General features: G+C 43.3%; 1 protein-coding gene across 2 annotated transcripts in view; it reads left to right on the forward strand.

Annotated features, from left to right (window-relative positions):
- Tulp4 (TUB like protein 4) overlaps nt 1-19,591 on the forward strand; it is a 139,826-nt gene that overhangs the window by 4,891 nt on the left and 115,344 nt on the right. The window contains exon 1 of one of the 2 annotated variants that reach the window (XM_052169327.1): nt 7,280-7,516. The exons of the other annotated variant lie outside the window; for it this stretch is intronic. The gene's annotated coding sequence lies outside the window, so the exon portion shown is untranslated. Of the gene's footprint in view, nt 1-7,279; nt 7,517-19,591 lie in introns of those variants that run through there. 2 annotated transcript variants of the gene reach the window in all.

The following is a 19,591-nucleotide window of genomic DNA, read 5'->3' on the forward strand; positions in this document are numbered from 1 at the left end:
AGACCAGCATCATTGAGGTGAAATCTTGTGGGAAGTGTTTTCTAAGAGCACACAGAGGCTGTGTTCCAGAGATAGCCAAGGTTGTACCTTGTGCTATGGCTGGACTTGGTAATGTATAAGAGTCACACAGGTGGTACTGGTTTTGAAGGCATAAAGGGTTCCTAAAGAGTAGTTGAGGCTTGGCACTGTGAGAGGCTGCGAAAAGATATTGGTGAAGGTGCAGTTGCAATTGATGGCCCAGGACTGAAAGCGTCATGCAAAGGAGTCAAGGCTTGGTACCATGAGGAGAGCCTATGAGAGGCTATTGTAGAAGCCTGATTACAGCGGAATACAGCAGTATTTTGGAGATGCCAGTACCATGAGATGACCACCAAGAACAGCAGCAGCAGTGGCGTACAGGCAGCTGGAACCTAGAAGACAAGGAGAGTGCTACAAAGGGCAGGGCTGGAGAAGTGATCCAAGCCCTTGGAGGAGCTCAGACCTTGGATGGTTGGAGTCTGATTTTGCTTTTGATTGACTGTGCCCTGATATTTTTTCCCTCTTGAAGAAATAAGTTTTTTTAGTGGCGTCCACAGTTAAGAGACTTGGAATTTTTAATAGACTTCAAATTTTAAAAGATCTTGGATATTTTAAATGGATTGAACTTTTAATATTCAAGACTGTGGGACTTTTAAAGTTATTTAGATCATGGGGATGAATAAAAGTAAGGGTTGAGGCTTAATGGTGATGTGTTTGTGTGTCAAGTTGACAAGGGGTCAATTGTACTGACTGGTTTTGTGTGTCAACTTGACACAAGCTGGAGTTATCACAGAGAAAGGAGCCTCCCTTGAGGAATTGCCTTCATTTGAGATCACTAATTAAGATCAAGCTATAAGAAATTTTCTTAATTAGTGATCAAGGAGGGAGGGCCCATTGTGGGTGGTGCCCTCCCTGGGCTGGTGGTCCTGGGTTCTAGAAGAAAGCAAGCTGAGCAAGCCAGGGGAAGCAAGCCAGTAAGAAACATCCCTCCATAGCCTCTGCATCAGCTCCTGCTTCCTGACCTGCTTGAGTTCCAGTCCTGACTTCCTTTAGCAATGTGGAAAGTGTAAGCTGAATAAACCCTTTCCTCCCCAACTTGCTTCTTGGTCATGAAGTTTTGTGCAGGAACAGAAACCCTCACTAAGACAGGTTGTTTTTATTAAGACCCAAATAAGGTCCTTCCATTACACGTAAGTAATTTTAGTATTCCCTTCCCCTGCTTTGCTGACTACCCCCTTCCTCTTTTTTTTTTTTTTTCTTCTGAGGCAGAGTCTCATCCTATATTCCTTGACTGGCCTTGGACTTGTAATCATCCAGCCTCCCTAGTGCTGGAATTCCAGCTGCGCACACTTCCGTGCCTGGCTTCACGGCTCCTTCATCTGTAGGCTCTCCATCTTTTTTTCTCATTGTAACTTGTATTAAAGAAACTGAATTTTACTGATTGCGTTTCTATACTGTTTTTTTTTTATTCGATATAATTTATTTACATTTCAAATGATTTCCCCTTTTCTAGCCCCCCCCCACTCCCCGAAAGTCCCGCAAACCCCCTTCTCTTCCCCTGTCCTCCCACCCACCCCGCGTTTCTATACTGTTAACCACATCAATTTATTTCTTAGGTTTCCTGTGTGCCAGTAGTGGCTCCATGACACTCTGAGAGAAGAATTAGATCTAAAGCCCCATGGATACTGAAGGACAGTTACGTTTTAGTACGGCAGCCTGAGTCTAGGACTAAGATGGCATTTCTAGCTGTTAAGTTGGCAGATTAGACCCTAATGAATGAAAGCGAATTTGGTAAAATTTAAAATCAGTAACAGTATTATATTACTGTGACATCTCTTCCTTTTCTTGGTTATTATAATATGTGGATATCTGCTGCATGGATTGTGAATAAGGAGAAGAGTTCCCAGGGCAGTACACATGAAGGGAAATGTATGTATTGTCAGGTGCAGAAGAGGTAGAAATGGATGTTTTCAGTCTGAAGAGCTGCTGTTAGCTATCCAATAAAAGTGCACATAGCATTAGACCTGAGATATCTGCAGTTAATAGGAATTTGTCCTAAAAAATAAGAGAAGTTGGCATGTGTGCATGAACACATACAACCGAATGAGAATAAAGAGGGTAGGAGAAGTTTTGCAAAGACGAGGTGTATGGGATTGGGAGGAAGTCACAGGAGAGCTGGGACACATTTAACTAAAGAAAGGAGAAGACGACATAGACACCTACTGCCTCTTAGAAGTAGATGTGTTTCTCTGATATGTTGAATGAATTAGCATTTACCCATCAAATTACTATGAACAGATAAACTTGGATTTTCTTTCCTTTGCTATCTCCTTTAATGTGTCAGGACTTGTATCAGTGTCCATTTTCGTTTCTTCTCTAGCCTTCATAGAAGATTATTACATTATAACATTAAAATTAAACATTAAAAATTGGTGTTGTCCTCCTTAAATATGGTTGAGAACCACACATTTTTCTGATGTCAGTAAATGAGTAGCAGTGTTTGTACTTAGGTGGTGTCTATTAATAACAGAATTATAACACAGTAGTTATGTGTGGTGGCTTATCTTTTAATTGCAGCACTTGGAGGCAGAGTCAGGCAGATCTCTGAGTTCAGAGGCAGCCTGTTTACATAGTGAAGTTCTAGACCAGCCAGGGCTACATAGACCCTGTTTCAAAAAACAACATAAAATCTTTTGTAGAAAGCCCGTGCGAGTAATAGTGTAGTATTATCTATTATGGTTTTGGAGTTGTCGCTGTAGGTTAGATAATAAGCCTTTATTTGATCAGTACCATTAGAGTCAAAATGGATTAAGATAATATGCACTACTATGTAAGCGATTTCTCAAAAACTAAATATTCAGTTTATATTGTGATGGACATACACGAATTTGTAAATGTTTCACGTGAGGTATTATGTTTTAGTGTTTGAATGCCTTTTTAAATGGGCATATTAGAGCCATTGAGTTTCTGTAGTGTATCTGTTAATGTCTGGGTAATGCTGAGAATTTGGCCTTTTCAAAGATTAATTGAAATGTCTTGCTCTTGTGTTACCCGGCTTGTCACTCAGGCTACTTACTGGTCACAGTCCTAAGTTCTCAACAGTTTTGTTCAGAGACAGATGTGGTACGTGCCTACCTTCTAGAGCTTAGCCTTTCCAGTTCCAGGTCTTTCCTGTTTCTGGTTGTCAAGAGTAGATTTGCCTCCCGTGAGCATATTGCTATTTCTAGCCGCCGTGATAAGGTGGTAGTGTCAGAGGTCATCAGGTGAACCGTTGGCGGAACTGTTAGTCCTGGGGCAGCTTCAAACTGTGGTGAAAAGGAAGTGAGCAGTGCTGTCCGCACATGCAGGCTGTTTGTAGGATACCTTCGTTTCTCAGCTACAGACAACCAGCTTAACTGAAGTAATAACAGGTGGTCAGGCAGCTTCAATGGCTGGCATGGGAAGTTAGGCCACGGCCCTGGCCAGCAGAGCAGACTTTAGGTTGTTGGGGTTACTGCTAATTGTTAGTTCGGTATTTGTCAAATCAGTGAAACGTTACTTTTTCTGGGAGAAGGTTTAAGGAGATTGGCTCATTTTTCCCTCAAGAGATGAGAAGCCCAGTCTGGTGTTTTCATATGTAGGTAATTTGTGAAATCCTGCAGTACTTGAAGCCTTGAATAAAGCACAAGTCTTAACAAACTCTAGAAAGCTCTCAGTTCGCTCACCTGACTCCATCAGTGACAGTTTTAACCCTGTGACAGAGGAGAATGAAGGTGGCACTCTGCTGTTCCGTCTCCTACGCCACGTACATTCCGAGGGACTTGTGGACAAATTGGGCATAGGACTGATGCTGCCCAGAATCCACCCATGATGACTTCCTAGGGCATTGATCCACCTCTTTGAAGTCATAAGCACTTACTTTGTTCGGTTTTGCATCTCCCTCCTCCTCTGGACTCTCTGGCATAGCTGGGTCTGTATTGTCAGCAAAGTACTGATGTGTACAGTTGACAGATTATGATTATCACCATAACTTAATTTTACCTTAATTTTGACTGTCTTAAGACCTTTTCTGTATTTTGAGGAAAGTGATCTGCTATATGAATGTATTTTCAAAGGTTTTGTTGTTTTGTTTGTTTTTTGAGAGTTCTCTGTGTAGCTATGGCTGTTTGGAACTCAGTGATCCTCCTGTCTTTGCTTCTGGAGTGGAGTGATTATGCTCAGCTTATTTTTAAAGTTCTGATCAACTAAAATGCTTTGGGAATGTTTATGACACAACAGAAAGTCTTCTAATGAGATTTGCGTTTATCATGGAGTCTTGTATAAGAAACGAGTGGGGATATGAAGTATCTCTCAGGCTGATAGTACTTTCCTTCATGGAGGTAAAGAAAGAATCGTCAGTCCTGTCCTGTAGAAGTTTAACTCTAAAGTTTATTGTAAGATAAGAGAGATGCAGTTGGTCACTTGATTCAGAAATAATATGACTGTCATTAGTTCTGTGGGCCTTGGGTATCAGTTTTGTCTCTTGGCTTTCTGTGTTTCCCCAGTAACTGTGATCTCCTTTGCTCCCTGAGGATCGTAGAGAGACAACTTCCTTAGTTGTCCTTTGTCCATATCAGGGTGGTGAACTGTCTTCTTGTGACACAGATGGCATATGCCTGGCTCTGGGGAATTAATCTGTTTCTCAGGTATGTACAGGACCGCCCAGACTTGGAGAACGTTTGATAGCACTGTCAGTATCTGGATGTTTATTTGAACCAAGCGCTTCAACCTTTTAATTTTAGTTATCAAACCTTTTACTAGATTGGTAATGGTGAACAAAATTGGTTTGAGTTGGACCTCCTTTGGTGCCAATGAGCAGTGAAGTGGACCCCAAGGTGAGAAGTCTGAGGAAGACTCCTGTGGAGTCTGGACTTAACATATTAGAGATGATGAAGCTCCTAGAAACTTAGGGCTTGGTCCAATTCCTTTCTCTGTTTTGTATCTACCCAGTCTTATCTACTGTCTAATATCATTTAGAGATTTAGAAATCAAACGATCTTACAGCATAGGTTGTCTAGTATTATTGGAAGAAAATCTACTGAGATATAAACCTTGTATTATGGAAGTATTAGTTCAGTGTTTGATGGCTACACACTGGTCCCATTATTTCATGTGTGGACCCTCACTCACCCTTTGTGCTCACTGCTGCTTCATGTTACTATGGTGACGTGACTTGACTGTTGTGGTAGGCACCAAGTAGTTGAATTTGATGTATTGATTTGGAAAGAAAATTTGTAGGTTTAAGGAGACTTCGGAGCCAGGTGTGGTAGTGCATCCCTCTCTATCCCAGACCTTGGGAAGCAGAGGCAGGAGGATCTCTTGAGTTAGTAGGCCCAGTCTATAGATCGAGTTCCAAGACAAACAGGACCAAGCAGAGAAACCCTGCCTCAAAACACAGAAACAAAGGACAGCAGCAACAATGAAACCTCCAAAACCAAACCAAGCAAACAAGACCCCCAAAACCAAACCAAACCCAGGAGACCTTAGTGATGATGAAGCAAACAGAAGACGGCAGAAGGTGGTGGTGCTGCTGCCGTAGGTCTGTGTCAGCCTGACATAAGCTAGAGTTACCTGAGATAGGAAGTTGACAGTGTTACGGAGACAGTGTCTCCATTAGACAGGTTCTAAGCCTATGGGTTGTGACCCTTTCGTGGGGCTGTGGGTATGTGTGTCAAAGGACCTTTTCTTTCACAAGGGTCACTAAGACCATCGGTAAACAGATACATTATGATTCATAACAATAGCAAAATTACAGTTCTGATGTAACAAGGGTGGCAGTTTTATTGGTGGAGGTCACCACAACATGAGGAACTGTGTTAAAGGGTCACAGTCTTAGGAAGGTAGAGAGCCGCTGCCATAAGATCAGGCTGTAGGGAAGCCTGTAGGGAATTTTCTTAATGATTGATGTGGGAGGGCACATCCCATTTTGGTTCTGTGAGAAAGCAGGTCTGTAAGCAGCATCTCGCCATGACCTCGGCATCAGCTCCTCCTCCAGGTTCCCTCCTGGTGTGAGTTCCCGCCTTGGCTTCCCTCAGTGGGAATTAGAATATATGAGCCAAATAAACCTCTTTGTCCCAATTTGCTTTTGGTCATGGCGTCACCCTGAGACAGTACCTGCCTTTGGCTGAGGAAGCTGCAGTGAATCTGCTTTAGAGGAACCCCTGGCTGTGGGGATCCCAAGCGTCGGGCACAGTGGGAAGGAGCATGTAGTTTAGTGGCATTTGGAATGGGAGTTCGGGCATGTCATAAGATTGGAATGTGAAAGACTGATTGTAACTATAGGGCAAGCACTTAGGCAAGTAGCATGTTTCTCTTTTTAATAACTTGGAGTTTACTGTATACTGTATTTTCTCATGCAGGCATTATCAATATTTTCAGTTTGTTGGCATCTCAGCTTTGTGACATTTTGATGGATCAAAGTTGAAAAGTCTTACGGAGGCAAACTTTGTCTTTATCCAGTTTCTACTGTATGGGTTGTTTGTTTCTTTACTTTCTTCCTTCTTATTTATTTAATTTATTTATTTTGAGACAAGAGTCTCACTGTGTAACCTTGGCTATCTACGAATTAACTCAATACAGACTCTGCTAGCCTCACACTCACAGACATCTGCCTGCCTCTGTTGCTGTCCACTGGCCTGGGATTAAAGATGCTACTGCACTGTCATGCCTGTCACAGCTGGATGGTTTCCTGGGAGGTGTCAGTTTATCGAGTGTCAGAGAGGAAGTGCAGAGGCCTCGTGAGAAAGGTCCTTACATGGTGGACCTCATGTGCCATGTTTAAAGGTTTTGGTATTATTTCAAGAACAGAGCTGCTGGAGGGTTTGGGTCCAGGTATACGGCTTGAGCGCAGAGCTGGAGATAATTTTAGACTGCATTCTCCAAAGGGAACCCTGGACCAACAGTTTGGTGTGCTGAGCAGCCGGGGAAGCAGTAAATGACTAAAGCCCTCTTGATTGGCAGGCGATCCCGAGAGCATTAGTTGCATCTTGGAATCCTGTAAGGGAACACGCTTTCTTCATCTTTGCCTCTGTGAGTAGGGAGTAATTTTCATAATCCTTTCTCAGGAATAATTTCTGAGTATTCTGCCATTCTTTTGGTCTTGTATTACTTAAAAAATGTCAGCTTCCTTTGCCATGCAGGATGGCCTAGGTTCAGTTCCCAGGGCTGCTAAAACAGAAGAAAGCAGGATGTATTCTGGGATCTAAAGTTGAACTTTTCTCATCTGCCCAGGTGCCCTCCAGGTTTGATGTCCTATTGTCTGCTCTGATTTGTATGCATATGGCTGTTAGCGAGACTGGCTTCCGTCCCAGTGCAGTCAGGCAGAGGGCCCGCTGACCCATCGTGGAGCTGCTCGGAAAGACTACTGTTCGTGTATTTACTGTAGGATGTGCCTGGCCGTGCGCTCCTTCCGGTTGTTTCACTGCTGAGTTGTAAGGAGACCCCTGAATGCTTCTAAGGTTGCTTCTCAGTTGGCACCCAGGTAGGATGCTAGTTGTGTTTGGGAATCTTCCGTGTAAAGGTGGGAGGGATTGGTGTTTCAGGTGAAGGCAGGTGTGCTTCCTGCCAAGTTGGCATAATGGAGACAGGGCTCTTCTGGGCTGCCATCTGTTTGTGGTTGATAGGAAACCAACAGTGAGTTCTGAAGACTGAGGAAACTGTTCTGCTTATGTTGAAATGTTTAGGGAGTAGTAATGCGTAGATCATGCTGAGCAGGTCTTAGCCTGTGTTGAGTGACTTTTGTCACCATTGAATTGGGAAGATAGCTGCTTGCTTCAGACCTCTTCCCCCATACCCTGAAGAGACAGTTCTTGTCTGCTCACCCAGACTAATCCCTTGGCCTAGTCCTGGTGATCTGAGTTTGGTGGGCCAGAGGCATATTATATACAGCCCCCCCCCCCCACTGCCCCTGCTGTGTCCTAAGGGTTCTGTCCGTCTCTGACCCTGTTGCTAGGTAGGCTTTTGTTTGCAGATTATGGTAAATGTAGTCAGACTACCATTTTCCGTGTGTGTGTGTGTGTGTGTGTGTGTGTGTGTAGTCAGAGGCTATCTTAGATGTGTTTCCTCTTGTGTTGCCTACTTGGTGTTTTGAGACAGTCTTATTGTTCTGGAATTTAAGGATTTAGTAGGCTGGGTGACTGTCCAGCCAGCAAGTGAACTCCATGCCTCTGCCTCTGCCTCTGCCTTCCCAGGGCTGGGATTACACAGTAATGTGCCATTATACCAGACTGGTTTTTGTTCTATTTTTTTAGTTATTTTGTTGTTTTTCTAAAGGTAGTATCTCACTATGTAGTCCTGGCTAGCCTAGAGCCAGCTATGTAGACCAGGAATAGATTCAAACTTAGAACTCATTCTACTTTTGCTTCCTGTTAGGATTAAAGACATGTACCATCATACCTCGCTGGCATAGGTTCTTTGATTTTATCCCCAAATTTTGCTTTGTTTTTCATGTATTGGTCTCACAAAGCAACAGTGTAGAACAGAGAATAACCCCCTTCTCACCTAGCAGTTATTTGGCAGGTTAACTGGCAGAGTTAATCTGTATTTCAATAACTAGCCAGAAATAGCTTTTGTTTTGTTTTTGTTTTTGTTTTTGTTTTTTGTTTTTTGGATTTGGTTTTTTCGAGACAGGGTCTCTCTGTGTAGCCCTGGCTATCCTGGAACTCACTGTGTAGACCAGGCTGGCCTCGAACCCAGAAATCCGCCTGCCTCTGCCTCCCAGAGTGCTGGGATTCCACTGCCCGGCTCAGAAATAGCTTTTAAGATGAACTGTGGCTTTTTTTGGAACCAGCATAGGTTTCTGTCTCGCCTCTTTCAGAACAATGACCAAAAGCTCTAGAGACCTCTGGTAGTCAAAGAAATCTTGGTATCAAGTGAGAGTCCTAATTGGATCAAAATGACAAAGGTGGTTTATTGGCTGGGCCTGCTGGTCTGCAGAGTCTAGCCCAGGGACTAGTGCAGAGCCTGGAGGATGTAGAATGGCAGGCTCTGAATGTTCCCACCTTCCCCGGTCCCTTGCTTAGCTTCCTTCCCTCAGCCCTTCCATCACAAGCTAGCATTCTCCACTCTGTCGAGGAGACAGAACCTGGCTGCAGCACAGACCCCCTCCCCATGCCCTTCCTATTAAGGTACAAGTGTCTAGAGGGAGACCTATCGCGTGCCTATTAGGATTTGCATTTTCAGATGGAGAATTATAAATAATTGTTGTAACTAGGCTGAAACACATCTTTATTAGTCAAAATGGAAATTTATAACCAACATAATTCTGCCAGTAACAAATACTTTTGTTTCTTAGTGTAGTATAAGAACTTGTGCTTCAGGACTTGACAGCCTTTCTCTGCAAAATGTTGAGATACTAGATATTTGGGTAGTCAGTTGTGGAGAGATCAGGTGAACTAGTTCATGAGATAGAAATTGCAGCCTAATCTGTTCAACTTTTGAAGTGTTGATTTTGTGATGTAGTGTTGGGCTAACTCATGGAGAACAGTCAGGCCCTTCTGTTGACCAGTGTTGGCTGCAGGTGTAACAGTTTTTGGGTGCAGTTTATCAATTTTCTGATCTCAGATATAATGACTTTACTAGGGTTCAGAAAGTTGTAGTGGGATCATACTCAAAGCAGGCTATACCATACAGCAGCCATGGTTTTGGGGGCAGGGGGCAGGTATAGGTTTGGCATTGGGAAGTGCTTTAAAGCTGCTTCTTGATGCTGCTACTTAGATGGTATCTTAGGGTTTTACTGCTGTGAACAGACACCATGACCAAGGCAAGTCTTATAAAGGAAATTTAGTTGGGGCTGGCTTACGGGTTCAGAGGTTCAGTCCATTATCATCAAGGCAGGAGCATGGCAGCATCCAGGCAGGCATGGTGCAGGCAGAGCTCAGAGTTCTACATCTTCATTGGAAGGCTGCTAGAAGACTGACTTCCAGGCAGCTAGGATGAGGGACTTAAACCCTATGCCTGCAGTGACACACCTACTCCAACAAGGCCACACCTCCTAATAGTGCCACTCCCTGGGCCAAGTATACTCAAAACCATCACAGATGATCAGTGCCAGTTGTTATATACAGTCTACTTCTGTTGTATGACAAAATTTGACTGAGAAATGCTATGTTGTTTTGTAGAATAAGCAAGGATAACAATTCAGAATTTGGTCAGTTTATGAGGTGCCCACTTTTGAAGCCTTTTCACCTAATTTGCTTCAAATGCTGGATGAGTTCTCTGGCAGCCTCTTCCATACGTCTAAGAGGATTAATCTGGATGATAGGTCTTTTTGAGGCAAGGTTTCTTCTTTTATGCAGCTCTGGCTGTCCTAGAACAGTAGTTAAGACTGGCCTTAAATTCAAGAGGTCCACCTGCCTCTACCTCCTGACTCTAGGGATTAAGTGTGCCATCACATCCAGCCTTTAAAAAGTGTCTTGAATGCTGCTACACTATGTGTTCCCTTGGCAGTTCATGGTCCATGTGAATTGTTGATGTTCTGAGTTGTTTCTACTGCTCTGAATTTGAATAAGAAAATTGTTCCAGGGACAACAAAATTACTCAGTGTGGGATAAAGGTACTTGCTGCCAAACCCGATAACTGAATTTCGTCCCTAGGACCCATATGGTGGAAGGGGAAAACCAACCTCCGTGTTTGTGCCTACCCCCAGATTAGTAAAAATGCAATCAAACAGAAAACAAAATATTTTAATCCCAAGCACTTGGAAGGTAGAGACAGGCAGATCTCTTGAGTTTGAGGCTTGCGTGGTCTACATAGCAAGTTCCAGAACAACCAGAGCTCCGTTAGTGAGACCTTGTCTCCAAAAACAAAAGAAACTTGATTTTGCTTTTTGTCTAATATTGTTCCCATAGTATGAAATAAATGTAAAATAAACAGCAAGTAAGTCAGCAAAAAACCAAAATATGTACAATAAGATGATGCGTAGCACAACCACATTTATTTTAGCATGTATGCTAGTATCAGTTGACAAATTGAACAGTACAAAAACTGCAATTACTTTTTGCACCAAATTAATGCATTTCTGGGAAAGCTGATGCATGGTATAGAAAGTGGTGACTGACAGACTGGTGTTGTTTAGATGAGCTCAGAGAGGTCTACTAGAAGGGGTCGCTTGTTTACACATGTAAAGATTTTTAACTTGGGGAACACCTGACCCTTGTGTGAAAAATTAACAGGAAGCCATGTGTGGTGGTACATGCCGAGAGTTCCAGCACTGAGGAGGTTGAGACGGGACAGGCCTGACTTCCAGCCTAGCCTAGGTGGTTAGTTACTGAGGCCAGTTTGGGATACACAATGACAATCTGTATCAAAACGCCTAAGGTCTCAGGAATGGCTCAGCAGAGGACCTGAGTTTAATTCCCAGCATCCATAGGGAAACTTATAGCCACTGTTAACTCCAGTTCCAAGAATGTAGTCACAGCACCATGTGGCACACGTACATGCAGCCAAAGCACTTACATACATAAACAATCTAAAAACAATGCAAAAATCGAACTAGAGTGAACCATGTACCAAGTACAGTGTTTGACGCTGAGGCCGGAGAACCGTTTGAGCTCAGGCGCCTGGGCAGCACAGCCAGTGGGACAGTAACGCTGGAGCTGCAGCCAGAGGAAAGCTAACTAAAGGGCCAGCAGCACAGACTGCACAGTGGGGACGTGGGGGAGATGAACAAACGAACCTGCCTGCAGAACTTTCCATAAATCAAAGTTTTTGTTTATTAAAATAAAGTTAATTGAATACGCGTCTCGGAGGCCAGGTGCTTCTGATGATTGCAGTGTGTTGGGATCATGCTTAGCCAGATTGTGTGGTGCAATTGATTGGGAAGTATTTCTTTCAGTTCCATTTTCTTGCAGGTATCTGCTTAATTTCTTGTTTATTAATATGATGCGATGACTTTGAGTTTTAGTACAAATACACATGCACAAATTTTTTTTATTTGAGTCTGTCTCAGAGGAAAAGTTGTCCAACTTTCTAATGATTTAGAGCCCATTTTCATAGCATTGTCTGAGGTCAGTGAAATGGCACCAGTGTTTAGTCATCAGTGTGACTTGATATGAAAGATGTATTTCTTGTAAAATTAAGTATCAGTAAAACATTTTAAATGATATTTTATGTGCACAGGAAGAGCTAGCTATCAGAAGCAATCCTTTTAAGTCCTGTTCTAAACTCCACTAAGTTTGGTTGGCAGGATGTGTCACTGGGTGAGAGCACTTGCTGATGAAGCCTCTGACCCCGGTTAGAGCTCTGGGCTCCATGTAGCATGACCAGATGTGATGGTGCACATCTGTTGTCCTAGTACTCAGCTTGTGAGCCCAGCTACCCTTGAGTATGAAGCAGCTGAAACATCAAAAGAGACCTTGTCTCAGAAGGTGGGAGAAGAGCTAGGCCCCAGAAGTTGTACCCTGACCTTTTGCCATAGGGTGTGCGAGCCTGTAACTCATCCCTCCCTGTAATAATAAACAGTTCTGTGACTTTGAGTTCTCCTAGAGCATATTTATTCACATTAGGCGTCTCCGGTGTATTGTCCTTCCTCATTAGAATCGCTAATACATAGGTTAGTCACACACTCCACTGACTTGCTTTGGTTGGTTTGGTTTGGTTCTTTGAGACAGGGTCTCTCTATGCTTTTGGGGATTCTGAAGCCTGCTAACTATGTAGTCCAGGCTGGCCTCCAATTCACAGGGATTCCTTTGCCTCTGTTGCCCATGCAGTGGGATTAAAGGTGTGGGATTACCACACTTGGCATCCACTGACTTTTGAGTTTATGGAAAATGACTGTTCATCTTTTGGTACATTGTTTATGCACACAGCTACCCTTGTGAATTTGAGAACTCTGTCAATTGTATTCCAGAACTTAGTTTGAACATTCTGTGTGCATTCTGAACCCATATGCAGTGATCAAGGGAATTGAAAGGTATCATTTAGAGATTACAAGATGTTTTTTCTTCCTGATCAGGGATCAAACTTAGGGTCTCTCACATGCTGGGTAAATGCTGTTCCAGAGAGCTACATCCTCAGTTCCAGTGAGTGTGCCTTTGAATCACGTGAACTGAGTATCTACACTGTGTGAGTGACCCACCATAACGCTTCAACAGTTTTCTGATGCTCGTTGCGACCTGTAGGTCAGCTCAATTCTGTCTCCATTTGCACTTTATGTCAGACCCTCAGATTTTAGTTGTCTCTTGGCATATGTCAGCTACATGCCTTGACGAGCCACCTGTCTGTCATCTGCAAATCTGGGACTCCTTGCCACCTTGCCAGGTTAGATGAGTTGAACTCATTAAAAACAAACAAACCTGCTTGCTAGCACAGTTGTGATGAGGTGTACAACTGGGAAGCAGCCAAGTCAAAGAGACACTGTGGGCATAGATGAGGTGGGGCATCTTGGCTGCTAAGCTCTGGTGCCTTTTCTTGGAGAATCTTGATGTCTCTGTTCACCAGTCTGTGGGGTGCTGTTAACCTCTTTGACTTCATGTTTGAACTTAGCCTCGCCCCTCCCCATGCCTGGAGGCTAGGGCTAGGGTTGGAAGTTTTAATTCTCTAATCACAAATCAAGTCTCTGTGGCTTGGCCAGCCCTATAATATCACTGATTATTTAGATAAACGTTGGGTTTTTGATAAAAAGTAGAAGAATATCAAAGTGTGGTAGGTATTTAAGCTTTCTGTGTAAGGGTAATGATTGGTAATGATTGTCCTAGGTAGAAAGAGCAGACAAGGTCATCTGTAGGACTCTGGGGAATGTTAGCATTTGACCAGTGGGTGTAGGCTGAGAGAAAAAAGGGAAAGAGTTCATTGTCACCGAGGCTGTGGGGCTCATAGACACAGTGAATGGCCTGTAGGTGAGCTTTGTAAATAGTAACTCTCCTGGAGGTCTTTGTTTCTTTGTGAGAGCTGCCGTAGTGTTTTTTTTTCTTCTTCTGGAGTTGAGGACTGAACAACCCAGGGCCTTGTATTTGCTAGGCAAGCACTCTACACTGAGCTAAATCCCCAACCCCTCGTGAGAAATTCTTAAGTGTTGTCTGAGGAAGGGTTATTAGTGAGAAAATAAAAATTTTGACTAAAGAACAGATAGAATTTTGGTAGTGGCTTCGATTGTAATATTTGGAATGCGTCTCTTGAAGAGAAAAACTACATTAAAGCTTTGCTTGTTAAGCTAAGATAAATTACATGAAAATTATGTAGCCTGAGAATCTGTGATGTGTCCAGAGGGTTTCCTGCTTCGTTAGAAATGCTTCCCTTCCCCATGGACCTGGGGAGTCTTCATGCCTTCAACATGACCAGTTAAGTAAACACAGAATGGAATATGAGGTCTAGCAACAATTTCCAACCCTAATAAGCCCATATAAACATCACACAATCCAGTTATAATTATACGCTATACGCCTAGATTGGGCAGATCTAGCACTGTACTAACTTATTCCCCAGCTGTAAGACCCTTTGCTACTTGCAGTTTGTCCTGGCCACGGGGCTGCTCCATCCTAGCTTCCTCCTCCCTGTTCCTCCTCCCTCCCTCTCTCTCTCAAGCATCCCGTCCCACCTTTCCCCTGCACTGCCCAGTCACAGGCTCTAGCCTCTGTTGACCAGTTAAAATGAGAGAAGGTCCACGTGAGACCACCTGTGTACATGATGGACTGCTCATTGGGGGCAACCCCTCTTGAGGCAGCAGAATCAACATCAGAATACAAGCAACATCTGGACAACCACAGCAGTGAGGGGCTGACTTCATGATTTGTGATAACAGACTAATAATACTGTGCATTTAGTACCTTGTAGGATTTTTTGTTTGTTTGTTTGTTTTTGCTCTTTTGTTTTTCGAGACAGGGTTTCTCTGTACAGCCCTGGCTGTCCTGGAATTCACTCTGTAGACCAGGCTGGCCTCGAACTCAGAAATCCACCTGCCTCTGCCTCTGCCTCCCAAGTGCTGGGATTACAGGCGTGTGCCACCACTGCCCGGCTGCCTTGTAGTTTTTAAGGCTATTAGTTTGTTCAAATCATCTTTGCAACGGTGCTCATCTTTGGTCTTTGTAGTACTTTTCAAAAACGATTTCAATTTTATGTATCCTTGAGTGTCTGTATGTACATCACATGCATGCAGAAACCTACATAGTTCAGAAGAAGGGTTGTATTTCCTGAACTAGAGTTGTAGACATTGTTAGCTACTATGGGTGCCAAGAACCAAACTTGGGATCTCCATAAGAATATATGCATATTCTGTCCAGCCCTCTGCTCTTTGTGCTGTATTCTTGGTCCAGGGCGGAGCAGACAGTCTTTGTGCAGATGAGAAAGTAGACTTTCCCTGAAGTGTGTACGTGCCAGAGCTCCAGTTGATTGTTCAGAACTGTCTTTGGATTCTTTGTCCATATCACGTTCTTGTCTCTCCTTCTAAAAACTTGTTTGCCCCTCTGGTTCTTAGCTCATTGCAAAGTCTTCAAATACTCTAATTACATAAAGCTTTAGCATTTCATATCAAATGTAGAATAGTAATGTCCATGATTAGCCAAAGAACGATACCCCAGACTCAAACTGTATGCAAGCGCAAAGAGCTTCATTCTGGAGAGTCCAGCACACTGGGGTCTCCCATTACCAAGATAGAGCCAAGTGAGCTTGCAGGATGGATTTAAAGCACAGTAGGGGATCCAGGGTAGGTGAGCTTTATCTTATTCTGTATCTAGGCATTCCAGGGCCATGACCAGCACTTGGGAGCTGGGAGCTGTTGCGGAGGAATTCCTGGGGGAGGTGAGCTTTATCTTGCTCTATCTCTAGGCGCTCCGGAGCCATTACTGGGGCGTGGGGGCTGGAGCCTGGGTTTTTCTAGTAACTGACCTGCCTGGGCTTGCTTGGGCTTGCCCCGTTCTTAGGCCTACTTTCCTTTCCTTGAACCCTGTCATGGAGTCAGCCTGTCTCACCCCTCTCAGTAAGAATGGCGCTGGATAGCTTTGTGTGGACACTTGAGCTTCATTGTTTTGTACTGTGTTATCAATGATTTTTATCAGTTTACACTTGCAAAATAGCAAAATCACATTACATTTCTAGTACCTTTTCTTTGGTGGGCTTGGGGTGGAACGTGGCCTTGAGTTGCTAATTCCCCGCTGTTCTGCTGCTGACCACTGAGTTGTACATGCCCAGCGGACGGACGCGTGCCTGCCCTCACGAGCATAATCCTTAAGTATAGCATTCTCCTGGACTTTGTCCTCATGCTCATTTTCCATAATCACAATCAAGACCAGAAATGGTTCTGTGCTTATGAAATTTAAAGCTTGATACAACACAAGTATTATTCTTATCTTTATATTTCTATTATTAATTAATTTTTGAAATAACCTCATAGATTATGCAGGCCTCTCAAATTCATGATGCCCTTGCTTCAACCTCCAGAGTGCTGGGATTACAGGTTTTATGTAATTTTCAAATTCTTTTTTGGAAAAAATTACTGTTTTATAATATGTTATATTGTTGATAAATAAACATTGATAAATGATAAATAATATGTTGATAAAATATACTATTTTAACCATTTCCAGTATATAATTCAGTGATACCATATTCACAGTACTGTGCAGATGTCCTACAGTGCAACACTATAATTTTTCTAAAATTGGAACAGAATATTGTTAACCTCCTCCAGATTCATTCTAGGTGCCTCATGTTAGTGTTTGCCCATACATGTTTAACATTTCGCGATTGGCTTTTTAAGTTTAGCATAGTGTTTTCAGAGTTTATGTTGCACCGTGTACCAGAGTTTCCTACCTTGCTAGGGCTGGAGAGTACATACCACATTATGTACGTTCATTCATTAGCAGGCTCCACAGGTGGAGTGTTTGAAAACAGGTAATTGTCCTTCAAGTAAGTACATCATCATCATCATATGTTTGGAAGGTGTGGTTGCCTTTATTCAAGTTGGTGTGTCAACATGTCACACACTCAGCTGGAAAAGCAAAGCGCCTCTCATGAGTGTAGACTGATTAAAGCTAGACTCCATTTCCCTCTGAGTCAGTTACTGCACTAAGTGGGAGGGTAGGATTCCAGAATGCCCACTGTTGGGTTTCTGGTCCTCTGCCATGTCTAGTAGTGGCCATCTGGGAGCCTTGCAGATCACTAAGGGATTTATTTCACTGCTGTTCTGAGTCTGTCTGTTGACTTCCCGCCATCTCACTGAGCACCACTCCAGTTAGCTGCAGCGGGCTTCCCTTCCACCTTGTTCCCCTGCCTGTCACTGGTACAAGCAAGCTTGCTGGAGTCACAGTCTGCTTCTCTGGGCCTGTGCCACGGCTAGCCCTTGTATGATGAGGTAGTTGGTGGGGGTGGTGTGCATGCTTGGCTGAGTCAAGGCTCCGTGGTACTTCGCTGTCAGTATGATCTTCTCGTCTACGTTTGTCTTAGTAGTCCTGAAGGCCCCGTGGGCTCTTTGTTGTCTACGTCGTTTTCTTTTATCCTTGATCATTTTAGTGGGAAATGGGGAAGGGACACTGGTTAACTTGTCATCTTGAATTTATTCTTGTTTTACTCTCTTCGTTTCTTCTATTACTATAACAAAACTCTCTAGATTGAGTAATTGTACAAAATAGAAATTTATTGCTCCCATTTCTGGATTTGAGGAGTTGAAGGAGAAAGGCTTGAGTAGATTTGGTGTCAGAGAGCGCTGTACCTTGTAGTACCTTTACATTGTGAAAGGGACAAGGAGACTTGTGGGAGTCTCTGTCATGAGGATGAAGTTCTCATGGCAGAATCACTTCCCAAGGTGCCTACCTCTTAAACTGTTTAAGAGTAATGGGTTAATTTAATTTATGTGTATTAGTGTTTTTCCTGCATGTACATCTGTGTACCATGCGCATGCCTGGCGCTCTCAGAGGTTGGAGGAGAGCATCGAATGTCTTGAATCTGGAGTTAGATGGTGGTGAGCGGGGGGGGGGGGGGGGGGTGCGGGAATTGAAGCTAGCTCTCCTGAAAGAATTAAGTGCTCTTAACTGTTGAGCCATCTCTTCAGTCCAAGGTCCCATAGCATCACCCTGAGTGTTAGGGTCTAACAACAATGTAGGGTGCAGACAAAAATTAACTTAGACTATACTATAGTAGTGGTGTTTTCCAATCTTAACTCTCTTAATATGTTTTTATTAAATTCTGTTATGTATTAATTATACATGTAGATAAAGGTGATTTTTAGGTACTTTCTACTTTTATATGACTTTTCACCTTGTGATAATGTACCAACTGCATTTTGGGATGATATCGAATAGCATATTTTGTGGGCATCTTAGTTTTATCTTTGCCAGTGTTGGTTTTTTAATTACTTTCTGCATTTTGCCAAGTTACTTTTTTGGAGAGACAAACCAGAGCTGTGGAATAGTCGCCACGCATACCTACTGTGTGCTGCGTGGCCCAGAGCGCTGGGGAATGACTTCTGAGTCTGTGGCTTTGTCATTGTAAAGTAAATTCCCCTTTGGCTGCTTGTTATTTCTTTTGGGTGTTGTTATGTGCTTTAGTTAAAAAAAAAAAAATCCAGTGGCTTGCATCTGTATACACAGAGCAGATTTATCAATAAATATTAAGAATCAGACATAACCCTTATTTTAACTAAATTAATAGCATAAACAAAAGAGACCACAAAACATGATTCCTTAATGATTGTAAAAACGACCCTGCTAACTGCCACTCTTGAGATTTCACTGTTTTCTCCCTGTAAGTCATTTGTTATTTCCTCTAGATATTTTGGAGACCTGAGAACAGTCAAATTTGGTCTTGATTCATTTTTATTCTCATCAGATAATCACATGGCCTTTGCTATTTCACAACCACATGGGCGCGGAGTGGAAATGAGTATTGTTAATCTTGGCAGTGAAGTTCACTGGAAGAAGTATGGGTCTTGGCGTGAGGTGCTGAATCTTCCTTCTGTTACTCATAGACTGCTGAGTTCTGAAAACCTCACTTAAAATCTTTGACCCTTGCTGTGAGTGTTTGTGAAGTGGTTGTGCTGTCTGTAGGAGGTTGGGCTGGTGGAGGCCGGCCTGGGCCTGTGGTAATGCAGACAGCTTCCCATCCTGCTCAGCTTCTCTGCTTTAGTAATTCCTGTCATGGGGCCATCCAGTACGAAGTGTCATGCCTGGTATTTTAGTTGTAATTGGAGTAGTCCTTCCTTTCTGCAGTATTCTTTAACCTACATTTAGAACAGAATCAGTGTGAATAGCCTTTGAATATCCTTTTATTTTATTCCAGATTTTATAAATGGTAGAATGTCAGTAAAGTAACAATAGCAATGTCCAACATTAACTGACTATTATATGGCAGCCAGGCAATTATTTGTAATGCCTTCACGTGTTTGTTTTAATGTTCTCGCTTCCTAGAGAACGGAGTCACAGAAGATCCAGCTGGGCAGCCTGAGAAGGCAGGCTGCTACCCAGTGGGCCTGAGAAGGCGGGCTGCTACCCAGTGGGCCTGAGAAGGCGGGCTGCTACCCAGAGGGCCTGAGAAGGCGGGCTGCTACCCAGTGGGCCTGAGAGGGCTGGCTGCTACCCAGTGGGCCTGAGAAGGCAGGCTGCTACCCAGTGGGCCTGAGAAGGCGGCC

Source organism: Apodemus sylvaticus, chromosome 23 (genome assembly GCF_947179515.1).
Source record: "Apodemus sylvaticus chromosome 23, mApoSyl1.1, whole genome shotgun sequence".
Classification (NCBI taxonomy): domain Eukaryota; kingdom Metazoa; phylum Chordata; class Mammalia; order Rodentia; family Muridae; genus Apodemus; species Apodemus sylvaticus.